At 40.8% G+C, this 13,370-nt stretch overlaps 1 long non-coding RNA gene across 1 annotated transcript; it reads left to right on the forward strand.

Moving 5' to 3' along the window:
- Window positions 1-1,395: 1,395 nt before the first annotated feature.
- LOC124078086 (uncharacterized) lies at window positions 1,396-12,240 on the forward strand. The gene is made up of 3 exons (XR_006846811.2): window positions 1,396-1,507; window positions 11,591-11,741; window positions 12,088-12,240. It is a non-coding gene; the product is annotated as an uncharacterized LOC124078086 (long non-coding RNA).
- Window positions 12,241-13,370: the final 1,130 nt, after the last annotated feature.

Here is a 13,370-nt window from a genome sequence, read left to right on the forward strand (position 1 = left end):
GGTGCATGCCTGTAATTCCAGTGGCTCCAGAAGCTGAGGCAGGAGGATTGTGAGTCCAAAGCCAGCCTCAGCAACTTAGTGAGGCCCAAAGTAACTCAGTGGGACCCTGTCTCTAAATAAAATATTTTTTAAAAGGGTTGGGGATATGGTTCAGTGGTTCAGTGCCCCTGGGTTCAACCCCTGATACAAAAAAAAAAAAATAAAAGAAAGCATTTTGTAAGAAATACCAATTCAGTAGCTTCCTCTTTTTATTTTGAAACTAATGATTTCAACTCTTAATTCTTATGGTGGAGAGAATATTACAAACAATAATGATGCTAACAATGGCCACATAGATATCTGTTGGCGGATCTATAATCTGCAACTGACTGTGACTGAGCAGTGGCACAGTCCTTAACAAAGAGAAATCAACTTAAAAAGGAGACAAAGAGGCCAGAAGGAGTGTGGCAGAAGATCTTGGTGTGTCACATGCCATCGCCTAGACCCAGCCAGGATATTAGCCTAGCTTTGATGAATAGGTCTGTACCTCCCGACAGTGCCCTTCTGAGCTCCAGGCAGGCATCTACCCACTTTTGTGCCTGGAAGATTCCTTCAGAGCTGTGGGAGCTCATTCTTCCAGAGACAGAGGAAGGGGAAGCAAGCTAACATCTGAGGGGCAAACTTCAACCAGCAGGGTATGGGAGCCAGTGGACACCTGCTCCAGCATTCTGGACTTTGAACAGATGGTTCTGGGGAGGCATTTTGTGTTTCTCAGAGATCCCAGTGGATCTGAGCCCTCACTGCCTGCAGCAGTGACCTCAATAACCTACATTTATAGACTTTTTCTTTCCCAGTGTCACTCTATTCCTTGACTCCTGTTTTTGTTTGGGATGTTTTTGGTGATTGTAGGATACCTCCCACATAAACTCCTGATGCTCAAGTCTTTTCTTAGCCTCTGTTTTTGAAAGAAACTCAACTAAGATAAGGGGTATGTGTAGTAGTGATGCAATAATCTTAAAGCACTTTTACAGAAATAGTGTTCACTTGCTATTTTTTTTTTCCCATTGAAGATGAAGACAAAGAAGATGGCCTTGAACTAAAACATGTGGGACTGAGAAGACAGGAATTTGTTTCCTGGAATGGTAAGACAACTTACCACCACCATCCAATATGGCAACCAGTTGGCACAGGTGGTTATTGAGCACTGAATGTAGCTAATGTGATTGGAAAGCTGAATTTATAATGTAATTTAATTAACTGAAATAGGTACATGTGGTTAGTGGCCACTGTAATGGATAGCATAACTCAAGATATTAAAGAAAAATCTTCCAACAGTTTACAATATGAATACTGTGGTTGATACTACTAGTTCATTACCTAACATCTATTCTGTTTTTTTTTTTCCCTAGCAGAATCGTGATTTTACTTGGTTTATTAGATCTAGTTTAAAAAACACAAGCAAACCCTGATTTCCCAGACTTCCTTGCAGCTATGGGTCATCCTGGGAGCTTCCCATCCCATACCAAAGGTAATGCCCCTGCGCAGAGAAGGTGTCTTGCTCTAGGCTCTTGCCAGGTCTCTTTTCTTCCTATTTGATCATCTATAATGTTTATAGGTACAGTAGTTGTCTTACCATGAGCAAAAAGACAGCTACCCATATTAAGAATGGTGGAAAAATAATTAGGTAGAGTTAATGAGATCTGATGCTTTCTTTGCTTTGCTGTTCCAACCTGGGCCTCTCTATTTCTGAATTTTGTAATAAGTGAGACAAAGAAAATTCTAACCCCTGATAGTTGCAGCAGAATGTGTCATGACTGGCATAGATTATTTTAGACAAGTTCTGGTTGAAGGCAGGTGAACGCTGCTGTGTTAAGCTTTCATATTGGATTGAGAGGTAGTGGAACTGATTATAAAACTCTGCATAAGAATTGCTTGGGAAACTTGGAAAATGAATATAGGCTACAGCTATAAACTAGAAAATGTGTCCTTTCTGGCCATTTACTCTCAAAATACCAACTATTAGGTGATAGTAGAAGCACCTCAGGATCCTTCTAAGGATTTATTAGATGTCTCTAGATGACTGAAAATGCTCTCAGAGAGTGAAAGATAGATTTGCACTGATGGGGCTGGGGACCTCCGGAGGGCTAATGCACTATGTACTCGACATGGAATGGGACCTGGGCTCCTAGATAGCCATTGCAGGACTTGACTCTGAACAGATAATCCCACAACCACTTCACTTCCAATTGTGATAGACAATTTTGCTGAAAATCTGCATAGATACTTTGCAATCCATCTTCAAATGTTTGGTGAATATTCGGGGGACCAAGTCTATTTTTTTAACCATATAAATCATAAAGTAACCACAATGCACACACTGCGGGGGTGGTGGTGGTGGTATTTCACTCTCTCAGGTTTCATTGATTCAAGAGATTTTTGAACTGAGCTCCTTAAAATATCAATGCTATATATTACTCCCCAGATACAGATGTAAATCTTTATAATGGTACACTTCACAAGCAGCACTCTGGAGTCTTTTCTGATTGGTAATCACAGTGTTTCCTTATTAATACTGTAAAAAATGTAAAAGGCATAAACATTTTGCAATCTATCTGTTCTTTCTGTGTGGGCATACATCAGGGGCTGCTTTAAGCATTCCTAATGGTTCACCCATCACATTTTTTATGAGTTTATATGGGAAGAAAATTGTACCAGAAAACTGAATTCAATGACTGCCATTCTATGAATAAATTCTGTTATCTTTGATACTCTGGGTATAATAAAAACATACAAAAGTTAAATTTCAGCATCCTTGCTGAGTTATGTCAACTATTTTTAATGTCGATAAGACAGTGCTGTTTCAACCAATGTCTTTTCCCTCCAAAAAATACTGCTTGATTTTCAGGTTATGTTTTCATTAAAACAACTTGTCTTTAACAGCAAGATGCTGTGTATGTTTGCTAATTTATGTATACTACAAAGTCTGATCAAAATGAAGAGTTATAATTTTAAAACACGGAGCTCAGTAAGAATCCATTTAAACTTTGGATGAAAGATTAAAATAAAAGTCAGGTGTCCATAAAAATGTGTTTTATATAAGTTAGACCTGAAAATATGTTGGAAGAATAACTTTGATGAAGCAGGTTCTTATATATTTTGGGACTTACAGACATCTCCCTATGACTAGAAGGCATATTTTACATTTTATGCTATAAGTGCATTCTATAAGTAAGATTTTTGTCTTCATGATCATCTATGAGTATCCTTAAAAAAAAAAAAGGCAATGACCTAAGTACTTTGAAACTAAGAACAGACTCTTTTGAACTAGCCAGTTTCTATATTTTCAAATTGATTCATGGTGCTTCTTTTATATGACAACAAACTCTAAGCAATGTCTTTATAGGCAGCAGCCTATATATTTCAGAGAATATCCCCAAAGTATTAAACTCCAGGCTGTCAACTGCCTATCCAAAGGTCAATGATATTCCTTTCAGGGTGATTTTTACCTCCAAAAGATCCAAATATTTAAGCACTCATTTCATTATTAACGATTTAGCTACCAAAACGCAGGAAAACAAATTAAAATCCTGAAGAAACCCTGGACTTTCAAACCCCTGAAAATTTCCTGCTGCCTGCCCCTTCTCCCCCAACACTCTAATGGGCCAGACATATAAGTTATAAACCAGAGAAAATCTACCCAATGTTTGCAAGGGACAGGGACCCATCCCCTGTATTTTAAGTTCCTCCAGATGGCAGACATTCTGAAGTTCAAGGTTGCTACACTCTATGAAGATCTCTCAAGGGAGGGATCTTCTTTGTTTCCTGGGCTCAGCCAGCCCCCTATCCTCTGCAAGTAAGAAAAGGAGCAAATGAATTGAATCGAACATTTTGAGATATGGAAAACAAAATTTATTATCTAATAGTGTCTGAAAACATTTTTTTTTCTGGAAATAAGTAATTGATACTTTTTTTAAAAAGCATCTCGTTGCCCTAAATATATTGTCAAATAACCTCCATCCTCTATTTTCCCCAGAGACAGCTTCCTATCGGAGATTTCTGAGAAAAATGAAACTCAGATAGGAAAGACAGGCTTCAGTGCCTCATATAACCCACCCTAACTTCTTTTAGAGTGTTGGCTGGTTTCTTTTTATGATTGGGCTAAAATATCTTTTCCGGAGCTACCAGGCCAGTTGACTCTATCTGAGAAAATGAGTGTTTTGTTTTCTTTTAAAAGTGTACATGAAGATGCTTATTTATGAAGAGGATTCCTGAGCTGGCATCCTTGGAGGTTAATCCTGATTAATAGGTGCTTGGCTGTATAATTTTGGCTCTTATCTGAGGTTGAGGTTCTGGCCTCCAGCCACCCTGCAATTATCACCAAGTATCAGGACACACCTTGTGGGCACCCTGTATGGCTTAATTGGATGGCATAAACAATACCTTAGAAGCAGGAAATACCCATTAAGCATCTCATCTTCCAGAACATCACTGTCCCCTTCCTTATTTTCTCATGCTAGTTGGTACTGGGAAGAGTTGCAGTTGTTTTTGAATGGCATTGGCTGAAGTTTTCCCTTGCACTGGGGATGACTTTCAGCATTGAGGAGGAGTAGGAATCAACATTGCTTGAGTCTTTTCACCCTGGAGAAGTTAAGTTGACATCAAAGTGCTCACACTCAGGCACACATTGCACAAATTGGGACTGGATTTTGGACAGCTAAACTTTTCAGAGTTATGTTTTCTCATTATCTTAATCCAACAAATAGGAAAAACTCCATACAACACCTCCACCAGCTGTGGGGAGATGCCTTTTTACTGGGCATGCTCTTTAGCTGCAGTACCCAGTAAGTTTGATCCTGAAGTATAAGAACAATGAGGGCTTCCAAGATGGCAGCCCTACTAGATATTTCATATTTTACTTGAAATCCCTGGCCTTCAGATTTGCACAAAGGGCCACTTCTCATGTAGATTAAAATCAAACATATGACCTTGGTAGTTGGAGGAGTCAGAGAGTCCTTGGGGTGTTGGGTCCCAAGGCTCCTCCCTTTTCTCTAATTCACGAAATCACCAGAGAGGACTTTGACTATAGGTTGCATTGTTAACAAATTGGGGAAGTTAAGGATGTACCAAGCACTTTCTGTGTGTAGACACTACAGAGTTGGTCAGTGCAAAGTAAAGGAACTTTAGGAGTAGGACTTAATCCTTAAAGAAATCCATAGTCTAGTTTGAGAGTTAATGTCAAGCACATCTTAGACATCAGTGGCTGGGCATCCAACACATGATTGTAATTTGATAGAAAATGACAGAATTCCATAATATTCCATTGTGTATACATGCCACATTTTAAAAAATCCATTCATCTACTGAAGGGCATCTAGGTTGATTCCACAGGTTATCTATTGTGAATTGTGCTGCTATAAACATTGATGTGACTGTGTCCCTGTCGTATGCTGTTTTTAAGTCCTTTGAGTATAGACCAAGGAAAAGGATAGCTGGGTCAAATGGTGGTTCCATTCCCAGTTTTCCAAGGAATCTCCATACTGCTTTCCATATTGGCTGCACCAATTTGCAATCCTACCAGCAATGTATGAGTGTACCTTTTCCCCCCACATTCTCACCAACACTTGTTGTTTGTCTTCGTAATAGCTGCCATTCTGACTGAAGTGAGATGATATCTTAGAGTAGTTTTGATTTGCATTTCTCTAATTGCTAGAGATACTTATCATTTTTTCATATATTTGTTGATTGATTGTATATCCTCTTCTGAGAAGTGTCTGTTCAGGTCCTTGGCCCATTATTTATTGGGTTATTTGTTTTTTTGGGTGCTTAGCTTTTTGAGTTTTTTATATGCCCTAGAGATTAGTGCTCTACCTGATGTGTGAGGGGTAAAAATTTGCTCCCAAGATGTAGGCTCTCTATTCACCTCACAGATTGTTTCTTTTGCTGAGAAGAAACTTTTTAGTTTGAGTCCATCCCATTTATTATTCTTGATTTTAATTCTTGTGCTATAGGAGTCTTATTAAGGAAGTTGGGGCCTAATCCCATATGATGGAGATTAGAACCTACATTTTCTTCTACTCAGCAATAAAAGAGAATAAAATCATGGCATTTGCAGGTAAATGGATGGTGTTGGAGAAGATAATGCTAAGTGAAGTTAACCAATCCCCAAAAAAACCAAATGCCAAATGTTTTCTCTGATATAAGGAGGCTGATTCATAGTGTGGTAGGGAGGGGGAGCATGAGAGGAATAGATGAACTCTGGATAGGGCAGAGGGGTAGGAGGGGAAGGAAGGGGGTAGGGGTTAGCAAGGATGGTGGAATGTGATGGACATCATTATCCAAAGTACATGTATGAAGACACAAATTGGTGTGAACATACTTTATATACAACCAGAGATATGAAAAATGGTGCTGTATATGTGTAATAAGAATTGTAATGCATTCCGTTGTCATTTATGTTTTTAAAAATCAATTTAAAAATTAAAAAAAAAAGAAAATGACAGAATTCCAAATTTTTCACCTATGCCAGCCCTTAGGCCACCTGCAATTCCAATCCCTACCATAACCACAACCACAACTCTAAACCCAATCTCAACTACCTTCCAATCTGCATATCTCTCCTACTGAGTACCTTGAACTTGCTAGGCATTGGGAATGTATTCTTTTTTTTTTTTTTTTTAGGAGAAAAGTTTATTTGGGGGCACACGGTTTCAGAAATCTCAGTTCAAAGAGGGTCAGCTCCAGGGAATGTATTCTTTAATTATGTGATGTTATTTAGTTATGAATTATGCCCTGCTTTATCTTTTCTGCTAATTCATGTACAAGTTCCAGGTGACATCTTGTACAGGTGTGGGTTGAGATGGAATGTGGCTAGATGGGGCTGCCTAGCTTGTGGGACAGCCCCTCAAGTCACTGAACTGCTGCCTCAGGTTTGTAACCACATGTTCTCAAAGTCATTCAGAGAGCTTTAGTCTAAGCTTTGGCATGTTTTGGAAATTGGACGATGCAATGCTGTGATTAGAAAGGGATCTGAACTAACATCCTGGGATATCTGTGTGCCCCATTTCCTCAGTCCCCCCAAGGCCTATTACCCTTCTGTATTTAAAGAGCAGAAAAATTCTATAATTCAGTTTCAACAGCCTCTCCTGAGTCTGCAGCATGTTTTCCAAATGGGCTTCAGATTCCCACCCCCACACTTTTTAAAAGTATTTTTTGGGGGGTTATAGATGGACACAATACCTTTATTTTATTCTTATGTAGTGCCTCCCATATGCTAGGCAAGAGCTCAGCCCCAACACCAGATCCCTCTATCTTTAAGGTCTCTTGTATTGTGTGGCTTTGTTTTAAAGGAGCTGACTTGGGCTTGCACTGAATTTGGGGTTCCTGTCTGTACAGCTAAGGACTACCAGAAACTCCTGACTGTCCCCATTGCTGAGGTGTCAGCACAGGTTCAACGTGTTAATTCTCAAAGCATCTTTAAATCAACTACTGGAATGCTCCTTGAACCCAGCTTTCAGTATTATTATTATTATTATAACTATTACTACTACTACTACTACTACTACTACTACTACTACTACTTAATTAGGGAGGGGAAAGTTACACACATTTGTGCCAAAGTGGATCTTATAGTACTTTTGGAACTTCTGTTTGGTTCTTGTCATGGGAGGGGGACCCTAAGCCTTCATTTGTGTGGTGTGGAAGATGCTAAAATAGTAACATGTTCAAGGACTGGGTTCCTTGGGGAAGGCCTCCTGCTCACCCCAATCCCCACCTCAACCCTGGAGCCCCAGCTTCTGTCCATGCACAAAGGAAGAGTGACTGTTTCAGAGCCGGTTTCTGCTCTGGCAAAAGCCCAGGATGCAGCAGCCTGAACCAGAGCACTACAGCCAGGTGCGTCCGGCCTAAGTCACCACACCGAGCCAGGTGAGACTCTGAGATGGCACCTGCCTGTGGCTGGCAAGACTTCTGAGAGGGCTGCCTAATCCCAAATAATAATAATAATGACAACAATAGTGGTGATAATGGAGGGCTTCGTGTGTGGAAAGTGCGGTTCAATCCCTAAAGGTCCAGGAACTCGACAGAAGATTCTGATAAGTATTATTATCTCTTGGGAGGGCAGCAGGTTTACCTTGTGGGCAAATACTATGTCAGGAGATAAAGCACCTGATAGGTAGGGAGAACAGGTAATAATGATGTTAGCAAAGGCTAAAGCCTGTAGTCAGGGAAAAGGACAAACATGTTTGGAAAACTGGGGTTGAAGGAGAACTCGACTCCCCTGTTTCTCTGTGGGCAGGCATTACCAGCAGCAAACAAGAGTGCAGGCTCATGTTTTAAGGTAAAGCGATGAGCACTGTCTGGGAGGCCCTTTGCTCTGTGGGTGTGCTGAGAACATCTGGTCTGCAGAGGGCATGCTCAGGGCCTCTGGTGTCTGGCAGGTAAGGCTAATGGGCACACAGGGTCAAGTGTAAGGCCAGCATCGTTCCAGTAAAAGGCGATAAAGACAACACATGGCAACCTGTGCTTGCTTTCGGTACTGGGCATGACAAGGAGGGGTGAGGACTATACAGACTAGAAACAGAGAACCCTGTTCTACTCAGACTCAACCAATGCGGGTTGCCAGATTTTCCAATTTTGGAAACAGGAAATCCATTAAAAAAAACCAAAAGCAAACTCTTACATTTGAAATATTGGTAACAACTTTGAGCATTTTCAAATGTTGTGTGTGCCTATGGTCTGTCTGATTGGGATTTCACTCCTAAGGCAATCCTTCACATCTCTCAAATTTTAAAGATGTTTAGTCTCATTATGCACATGGAATCGGATGAGACAGAGCTGGCCTTGTCAAACTTCCCTCTAAATAAAAATCGATAAAAGTCCCTATGGCTGTTTTCACATGAAAACAGCTTTCCTGTGAAAGAAAAACTCAGAAACAAAATTTTATGCATAGATTTCATTCCTACGCCTAGGAAAGCTCTGGACGTAGTGTAAGTGGGCAGTGAATTTATGCAAAGAAGGAAGGGAGGAGGGGGGAGGAGAACCATAGAGAGAAAGGGAACAGTGGGGGAGACAGCTAGAAGAGACAACATTTTGTGCTCATTGCGTTTATCCACAGTAGCCCCCCTTGGATCACACCCCTCCCAGCCTCTCCTTCTCCCAGGCTCCTTATTGCTGTTGTCACCTGGCCATGCTCGCAGCCACAGCTAGGCAGCCCCATCTAGCCACATTCCATGAAGTGTCTAGATACACGTGAGCCTGGAGTGTACCCTCTTCTTCTCACTGGCTTCCTTTATAACCTTGGCAGGGGAGATGCATGAATACCTTTCATGGTGTAGAGTGCAGATATTGTAGTTGGCAAATGCCCGGCCTGCTCTAGCCATGCCCACTTTCTGTGATGAGTGCCAGGCCACTGTTTTTTTTTTTAGCCTCACCCTTTCTACTTGGCAGATCTGGCCTGAAGTCTGATGTGGCCACATTATCTTTATCCCCTTTGATTTTATAGATGAGAAAACAGATCAGAGAGGTTGTGCCATTTGCTCTGGATCACAGGGCTGGAAAAGGAGCAGAGATGGTCATTTTACTCTTCTAGTCTCATCACTTCATATTCTGATCTTTGTACTGATGTTTCCCAACCTTTGGGCATCCTTTCTGATTTTTGCCATGTTCTGTATAAGCCCAAAATATCATTTACTTTATTTTTACTTTAAACCGATTCATTCTTTTCATGTTAAATTTGTTTTGAAAAGAAATTCGTAGGACAATAATGAAATGAATAGGATATAGTGCTTGTTTCAAGTAGGAAATAACTGTAGCATCAGAGATGTTCAAAAACAATGGTGTTCAAAATCTAGTTGCATATAGTAGCCTGATGGAGGTCTGCTCTCTCTGTTCAAAAGGGAAACTCGCAAGTGTGAAGAGGTGTTAAAGACCCTGTAGCACTAACCTGACACAGCTTGGACTCCTCACATGGTTCTGAAGGTGATGGAACCTTATGGGAGTCTTTCTTATCGGATTTAGTCTTATTTAATGGTATCATCTACCACTCAGATAGCATACACACCATCCATGGGGCAGACTCTGTTAAGTTTCCAGATCTCCAGTCCCCTTCCCAGGAGGTCAGGATTATACCTCCAGAGCAGGACCATGGGGTGCTGAGGGAGCCAACAGGGTCTCAGTCTTGAGAAAATATGATCTTAATATCCAACGACAATCCTCCTGTGATAACCAGCCGGCGGTTAGATAGATACTTGGATTTGCCTTTAGTATCTGCTATTCTCTTTCCCTCCTTCCATGAGGCCCCTACTGCTTTATGTCTCTATTTCTTGGCACACTTTGCGTCATGATATCTTTATATTGTTACCCAACTTGATAATGTTTAGGTTGTACAGAGAAAGGGTCTTTTGAGATGCCACAGAATCTTCCAGCCTGGGTAACTGAGGTCATGGTGGAAGTCGGCCAGGGGAGCTTAGTCTGCCTGTCCATAGGACATCTGTAAACTGGGTGACTGGCCATTCATAGAGATGACCAAATTGTGGTTGGAGAGCATCCTTGAGGCAGGCAAAACCTGCCTCCAAATAAGCAGGGACGGAGTCTGTGGGGAACCTCAGACCTTGCCTGGCCATTCTTTTTTTTATTTTTATTTTTTGGTACTGAGGATTGAACTCAGGGCCCCTTGCTTGGCTACTGAGCCACATCTCCAGTCCTATTCTGTATTTTATTTAGAGGCAGGGTCTCATTGAATTGCTTAGTGCCTTGCTGTTGCTGAGGCTGGCTTTGAACTCTTGATCCTCTTGCCTCAGCCTCCTGAGCTGCTGGGATTACAGGCCTATGCCACCACACCTGACTTTGCCTGGCCATTCTAATGTTATCAATCTAAGTGAGGAATCTACTGACCCAGCTCTGCATATAGCTAACTTGCATGTCAGCTGGGATCTTGCTCCTATTTGAAATAAATGATTTTTTGTTAACTACTCTACTGTAATGATCATGATTTATCATATACTTTTTAGCATCCTGATAAAAGAAATCCTTTCAAAATTCAGGGCATTATCACCTGTGGCTGCTTTGCAAGTGATTTATTTCTGTCAACACTCCAGGGAAAGGGGAAGCCTTTTGTGTAGGTAACACCACTGGGGATTACAGAGAGCAAAAGACCCCCTGTCAAACATGAGTGAGAGTGAAAACATATCTAAACGTATACAAATCCACGTGAAAGACTAATGAAAGAGGAAAATTGATAGTAAGACCAAGTATTGAATTTCTCTGAATTTTAGCACAGTGGTTTTCCATGAGGTCCATTGTTTAAAGTTTGGGTCTGAACAAAATAAAAATGCCTCTATAAGTGTTTTCAGAAGCATGTTTTAAAATCTCATTAAAATTAAAACAAAACAAAACAAAACACCCAAATTCTTTCTAGAATATCTTTCTAGAAAATACACATTGTTCGAGGCAGAATGCTAGAGATACTAGCATACAGAAAATTTTAATCCCTCAAGGAAATACATAGAAAACTATAACAAAGGAGATTAGAAGAACCGAAAAGTGAGAGGTGAATCTAAGTGCTGGACAACTCTTTTTTTTTTTTGTTTTAAATTTTTAATTTTTTTTTCTTTAGTTGCAGAGGGAAGATCTACGGAGGAGGTGAAAACTGAGTGCGTTCTTGAGGGGTGACCAAGAACTTTGTGAGGAGAAGGAAAGGGAGACTAGAGGCAGAGGGAACATGAGAGCAGGGACAGGGATACAATGGGCAGATCTGTCTGCAAAAGGTGAGTGGAGGAAGGAGCGGCAGGCTTATTTGAGGGGAGATGGAGCCTAAGTTGGAAAGGTGGCAGGAGCTTCATTGTGAAGGTCTTTAAATGGTGCTTGGATTTCACTGAGTGAGTCACTGGCTGCCCTGGCAGGATCTTAATCAGGAGAGTGCTGATGATGGATATTTTGAGTTAGGAAGCTAAACAAGGAGACTTTTTACATTGGCCCAGGTAAAACAGTCTTCCATATATCATACATCAATTGTGTGTGTGTGTGTGTGTGTGCGTGTGCGTGCGCATGTGTGTGTTTTCTCTCTCTCTTTTCCTAAGTAGTATACTAAAATAAAAGATATTTCTTTTCCAGGGGTTCAATGCATTTGCCCCACAAACAACTCAGGTGGTTCCAATGAATGAAGTCCAGCAGAAGGGATGGAAGAGTGTCATCTTTACTTGGAATTGTGGGACATTTTTGAAAGGCAAGTAGGGAAGAAGAGAGAGGAAGTTACGTGTATCAGACTTTGCCTATTTCTCCAAGAAGACAGATCCTTTTCTTTTCTTTTTTTTTTTTTTTTCTGCAGGTCTCTTTAGATCTAATTAAGCAGTAAAAATATTCTAATTGAGTTGTGGGGCTGTAGTTCAGTGGCAGAGCGCTTGCCTAGCATGTGTGAGGCACTGGGTTCAATCCTCAGCACCACATAAAAATAAACAAATAAAATAAAGGCATTTTGTCCATCTACAACTACAAAAAAAAATTCTAATTGAGTTGCGCTGGACTGAAGATTGAGCTTTATCTTGGTACAATTATATAATCTATGCTTCCAAATTTATCATTTCTTCCTCCAAGAAGATGAAGCATGTAAAAGATTCTCAGACGTGGATAGAACCGATGCTGTTGTTATCAAAGGGGAGTAAGAGATGTGTTATTCTACATGTGTATGATGCCCAGTCCATTAAAACATCCCACTCCTGCCCAGGAGGACCAGAAGGGAAGGCAGAAGGACCAACAGACTGATTAATAGGCAAGTTTTATTGCAAACTCTTAAGACTATAGTGACTGCTGCTTTTTTTGAACATGGGCTTTTGCTCAGGTCACTGGTGGAGCTGCAGACCTGAGACTGGAGGTGGTGACAGTGGAGGTTTAACTGTGCTAAGAGGGACCATGTCATCAGAAGAGTGATGGCGCAGAGAAAGGCATGCATCCTCTCGTTCCCATTCATCCTTTCCCCACGTCCTCCATCACTATGTACTTGACAAATATCGTCTCCCCTTGAATCAGAAATAAGAAACACAGTCTGTATCCTCAATATCAAACTTTTAATGTTTGGATTTGAGTTTTGAACAAGTTTTTAGAAAAACAAAGTCTTTTTTTTAACCCCCTCCCACCCCCACATTTTTCTCCCTTTCAAATTCTCTCTAGAATTTTTTTATTCGAGCTCCCTGGGGAGGCACCTGGACACTGTGAGAAACACTCCAGTTTCTCTTAGGTAGTGGGAGGGTACTCAATTGTCAGTTTTAAAAAATAATGAACTGTAGCCAATTAAAGAGCCGAGAGAGACTTACGCTTGGAGTCTGTTAAGTGGGTGATTCCTTTAACCGGGTAATTCTTCTAAGCGGGTAATTCCTTTAAGCAGGACCCTTCACAGCCCT

This window comes from Marmota monax, unplaced genomic scaffold (assembly GCF_021218885.2).
Source record: "Marmota monax isolate L192 unplaced genomic scaffold, Marmota_monax_Labrador192_F-V1.1 WCK01_AAM20220418_F8-fsc00278, whole genome shotgun sequence".
Lineage (NCBI taxonomy): Eukaryota > Metazoa > Chordata > Mammalia > Rodentia > Sciuridae > Marmota > Marmota monax.